Raw genomic sequence first — 6,000 nt, forward strand, 5'->3', positions numbered from 1 at the left:
CAATATCAAAACAAGCTTTGCCTGCGGCAAGCTCAAATCCATGCAGTGTTCCGTACCTTGCAAAACACTTATATAACTGGTTTTTAACTGCCTCAATTTGCAAACGTGGGCCACTTTTGTGGCTACATAATTCAATAATGGAGGGGGCACTTTTATTTTGGAGCCAGAGCCTGCTTTCTGTCCCAGTTTGACCATGCATGGACACCAGATAAGATCTTCCTGCCACATTCACCCTCCAGGAGCCTGGGTTAGCCAACCACGGCCTTCTGCCCACCCAGCCATATACACGCTAAAAAGTCAGTGTCAGCTGCCCCCACAGGTAGTTTTCCAAGGACACGTGTCCTCAAGTTCTGGAGAGGTCTGAAAAAACACCTCTTTCATTCCAAGAACTAAGGGGGATATTTATGAGCAATTTGCGTCATGCTTGCACCATGCAACGTGGTACATGTGTGATGCAAACTGTAAGCCATATTTCTGAAGCCACACAAAGCCACTTTGCGTGGCTTGGAGTGGCTCCAAAAACATGAAGTAAGGCAACACAGAGCAAATTGCTGTGTTGCCTTACTCTGCTGTTGGAAGGTGTTCCATGGGCATTGCGTGGGTGTTCCCATACAACTCCCATGGATTTTGATGCATTCCCTGATTTACAAGAACTTGTAAACCTGGGAATGTTCCACAACCTCATACCTTCCCAGTGGAGGCATAACATGGAGAAATGCATTTATTTGTCCTTGTTTCCTCCTTTCTAAGTATGTGCCATTCTGCAGCATGCACAGACGGAGGAAAGAGCCCCCAGGATTGTTTTGCTCAGGAAGGTGCCCCTGCATGCTGCACTGCAGCCCATCTTGCACCACTGTAGGGGCAGAGGACAGGAGTGTGCTGAAGGACTTCAATGCCACGCCTTCCTGCCCTGACGCAGTGCAGCACAACGCAGCAAGAAGGATGCAAACCTTACGTGAGATTTATGAACTATGCAAGGCCACCTTGCGTGGCTTCATGTATCGCGAGTAATGTATCGGAGTGCAGATTGTTGCATTAAATTACTTTGCGCTAGGGAGTTGTTTCCATGGGTGTCCCATGCAACATCCTTGAATTATGATGCATTCCCAGATTTGCAACGACTTGTAAACCTAAGAATGTGCCAAAAAAGATACGCCTCCCCAGGAGAGGCGTAATGAGGAGAAATACCTTTATTTCTTCTCACTTTTTCCTATTTTGTGCGCGCTGCATTCAGCTGTACGCATAGAAAGAGGAAAAGCCTCTCAGATTTGTTTTTTTCTGCAGGAAGGTGTCCGTTCCTGCACAGAAAATTCTACCAACAACGCAGACACACTTGCAACATGATGCAGTGGTGCCTAGGTTGGCGCTATGCTGCCAAACTGGTGCTAGCGCAATGGGAAGGACAGGAATGCACCGTATTGGTCCGTGGGACGCAGGGCAGCAAGGTGACGTGCTGCACAGCACCACTTTGCCATACAAATGGTATTAAGAACTGACCGGCACCCTGGGCTATTGGCATCTTTAACCTGGATCCCCGTGTGCGAAGTCAGGTCACGTGATAAAGGCTGAATTGACCAATCAGCCACTGCGCAGTGGGTGCATGAGCGCAGCAAGAAATAACCAGAAACCCCAATATGTAATGCTGATATTAGAAGTAGGACAATTTTGACTTTGCTTAAATTAAAAAAAAAGACTCTAACCTTAACGCTTTCAGCACAACCTCACAACCAGTCTGGATAAGGCACGTCACTGAGTTTCCTTATATTTGCCCACCTGGACCTTCCATGAGTAGAAGGAAGACTGAGACTTGCTTTGATCTATGACTTATACTTTCAAGACTTGTATCCAGCCCTTTCTTCCTCGTAATCACGAGACTCACTCTTGCTGATTCATTAGCACCCATGTGTGCTTGTCACCTTCAGCAAAGAGGCTTCTTCTTCCGTCTCTTCCCAGCATTTGTCTGTTTCCTTCTTCTGCTTCTTCCCATCTGCTGCCTCTTCCTTTCTTCTGCCTCTTCCTTTCTTCTGCCTCTTCCCATCTTCAGTCTCTTCCCATCTTCAGCTTCTTCCTTTCTTCTGCCTCTTCCCATCTTCAGCCTCTTCCCATCTTCAGTCTCTTCCCATCTACAGCCTCTTCCTTTCTTTAGCCTCTTCCTTTCTTCAGCCTCTTCCCATCTTCTGCCTCTTTCCATCTTCAGTCTCTTCCCATCTTCAGCCTCTTCCCATCTTCTGCCTCTTCCCATCTTCAGCCTCTTCCCATCTTCAGTCTCTTCCAATCTTCTGCCTCTTCCCATCTTCAGCCTCTTCCCATCTTCTGCCTCTTCCTTTCTTCTGCCTCTTCCCATCTTCAGCCTCTTCCCATCTTCTGCCTCTTCCTTTCTTCTGCCTCTTCCCATCTTCAGCCTCTTCCCATCTTCTGCCTCTTCCCATCTTCAGTCTCTTCCCATCTTCAGTCTCTTCCCATCTGCTGCCTCTTCCTTTCTTCTGCCTCTTCCCATCTTCAGCCTCTTCCCTTCTTCAGCCTCTTCCCATCTTCAGCCTCTTCCCATCTTCTGCCTCTTCCTTTCTTCTGCCTCTTCCAGTCTTCTGCCTCTTCCTTTCTTCTGCCTCTTCCCATATTCAGCCTCTTCCTATCATCTGCCTCTTCCTTTTTTCCATCTTTTGCCTCTTCCCATCTTCTGCCTTGTCCCATCTTCTACCTTGTTCTATCTTCTGTCCCTTCCCATTTTCTGCTTCTGACCATCTTCTATTTCTTCCCATCTTCCATTTTCTGCCTCTTCCCATCTTCCATCGTCTGCATCTTCCATCTTCTGCCTCTTCACAGGGCAGTGCCCTTGGATGGCTCGCCTCCTTTATAGAGGGGAGGACCTTTCAGGTACTGGACCGGTCTTTTCTATCTAATTACCTATCGATCGACTGTGGGTTACCCCAGGGATCTTCCCTCAGCCCCACATTGTTCAATATAAACATGCCCCCATTGGCAGAGATCGTGAAACCTTACGATCTCTCAGCTAGTATCCTCATTTTCCACTAATCCCAGCACTGAGTGTTCGGCTCTTACACTGTGCTTACAGGCAGCGACCAGATCAAATCAAAATCAAATCATTAACATTTATAAAGCGCGCTACTCACCCGTGCGGGTCTCAAGGCGCTAGGTGGATGTCAGAATGCAAACTTAAGTTAAATGTAGACAAAACCGAAATAATGGCATTGAGGCATCGTCCCCGTTTGGGGACGCATTCTTCCATCTCCTACCCCATAAGGAATTTGCCTCCTCCTAAAGAGAATAATAAGAGCCTAGGAGTTGGCTGGACCCGCGACTTACGATGGATCATCATGTAAAAAAGATCTCTGCTAGCTATTTCAGTCTGCTCAGGCTTCTGAGGGAAGTCTTCAGAATCCTGCTATTTGCAGCTAAAAGACTAAGGGGGACATTATGACCCCGGCGGTCGGTGGTAATGTGGTGGTAGTACTGCCAACAGGCTGGCGGTACATACCGCCACATTATGAAGCCAATCTGCCAATGTATCACTCCGACCGCCTTGGGGGTAGCAGCCGCCGGGCTGGAGATATGAATCTCCAGCCCAGCAGCCGCTATTGTACCGCCGACGGTATCATGACCCTGCCTACTGCCATGGTTTTCGTGGTGTTCGTAACACCACGAAAACTATGGTGGTAGGCCCTATTAATGACAGGGAATTCCTTCCCTGTCACTGATAGGAGGCCCCTTCACCCCCCAACACTCACCCGATGCCCCCCACCCCCTCCTTCATCCACGCTACCCCTCCCTTCCAACCTCCCCCTACACACGCACACACATATGTATCCATTCATTCACGCACCCATCTGTAAACACATTCGCGCTGACACGCATCCACATTTCCATGCATACACGCATTCTCACACATACATCAACGTAACCAACACTACACACACACTTGCTTTCACACACACACATACATCCATGCACGCACACCCACACACACACACACACACAGCACTCCCCACCCCACCTCCCCTGTCGGAAACATGCCTTACTTGAATCCAGGGGGTATTCCGGCAGGGGATGGGACGGCGCCCTGCTACCACCAGCAGCGCCCGCCAGCAGAAAGCCGCCAGGCCATATTATTTGTCATAAAATGGCTGGTGGGTGTCTACTGGCGTGGGCCTGCTGGTGGTAGCAGCACCACCTTACCACCGTTCGCCAGTATGGCCACAGCTGGATTTCCATCTTTCTTGTGGTGGAAATCCGGCTGGGGTCATATTATGGAGGACGGATGGTAGCTGCAGCGACGGTCTTTTGGCGGCCGTGGCCGAGGCGCTAGGCGGTTTTTACTGCCAAAGACATAATGAGGGCCTTATTGTTCAGGCCCTTATTATATCTCAGCTTGATTACGGTAATGCACTACACCTCGGCTCTCCAAAGTATGTAAGCAGAAAACTCCAGGTGGTTCAGAATGCCTCTGCCCGGCTCTTCCTAGACATACCTAGACATATGTCGGTCAAAGAGACCATCTCCTCTCTTCAATGGCTTCCTGCGGCACAGCGCATAAAGTTCAAAGCTCTGTGTTATATTCACAGCTCCTTACACAGTAGAGGCTCCTCTATGCTAAGGCCATTAGTCTCTTTTAATATGCTTTCTAGCAGCTCAGATCTTCATGGGCTGCATTAGACTTCCAGTTGTAAAAAAAGCTAGATGGGGTGGAACCTCTATGGCCTATTTAGGAAGTAAATTATGGAATTCCCTTTTCCCCAGCCTTCGACTGACCAGCCATGAGCTTTTCTTTCGGCGACTGCTTAAAACGTGGCTATTCAGAGCATAACTTTCAGACTTTATCTTGAAGGTCCGCATTCAGCGCTGGGAGGCCTTCAGGTAGTGTGAAATAAATTTACGTGTCCCTTCTTGTAAGAGGCTGAATTTGTACAAGATGGAATACAAGGATTCGGATTATGCTTCAAGATAGAATTTTATTGGCTGTAACGGTCACCTCCAAAGAATATCCAAATGGAACTCTTTGCCCAAAGCAACTGACCTTTCCCTTAGCCTAAAAGAAAAGGAGCCTTCCACCTGGGTTCAAGGCTCCTTTTCTTTTGGAAATTCCTTACAAAGATCCAATCTCCTGGCTTGATGCAGTGTCCAGAGCCTTCAAGTCTCCTGGGCAGTGTCTCTTTGACCTGTTCATGGATAGAACCCAATTGTTCAGTTAACTACACAAGGTACATATTACCGCCAGCATATACCTTTTCTTGTTCACTGGTTCCCTTTCTACAAAATCCATTCACAAGACTCAGAATGTTCCTTTAGGGACAAGAGTGACTTTTCCTACATTGCATGTCTGGCATATGATGCACCTTTGTACATGAGAATGTGCATATTTTGGTATGTTCTTGTTATGCCATACTTGATCCAATGTATCCACTATTCCTTGAGAGCTAATGTGTGCAGGTACATGTGCTGAGGAAGCTATGGCATTCACATGAGCATTAGGTAACATCCATCTCCTTTTCTTTGTCTTGTCTATCCAACGTCCTTCTCTATATTTCCTCCGGAGTAGCAGCGTCCTGAATATCCTTTACACAATCTATTGTCTGGTTCATCATGCTAACTTTTGGTAACCATCTAACTGTCCCTCTCACATACATGGTACTGTACTCAGCTTGTGCAGTGTTTTTCGCTGTCCTGTCTGCAAATGCATTTCCTGTTCCTACATCATTCTCAATTTTCTTGTGAACTGAACATTTTACCACAGCTAATTTCTCAGGTAATGTTAAAGCATTTAACAACTTTAGAAAGAGTTCACCATGACGTATTTGTGTTCCATGAGAAGTCATAAACCCCCTCTCCTTTCACAATCTGCCAAAAGAATGTACTACATCAAAAACATGCTATCTGTCAGTGTACACATTAACCCTTAAACCATCACTCAATTCACCTGCTTGCATCAAGGCTATCAATTCTGTGGCCTGCGCAGAGTTGTAAAGTATCTTCATGTAGTAACAG

The sequence above is a fragment of the Pleurodeles waltl genome, chromosome 6 (assembly GCF_031143425.1).
Source record: "Pleurodeles waltl isolate 20211129_DDA chromosome 6, aPleWal1.hap1.20221129, whole genome shotgun sequence".
Lineage (NCBI taxonomy): Eukaryota > Metazoa > Chordata > Amphibia > Caudata > Salamandridae > Pleurodeles > Pleurodeles waltl.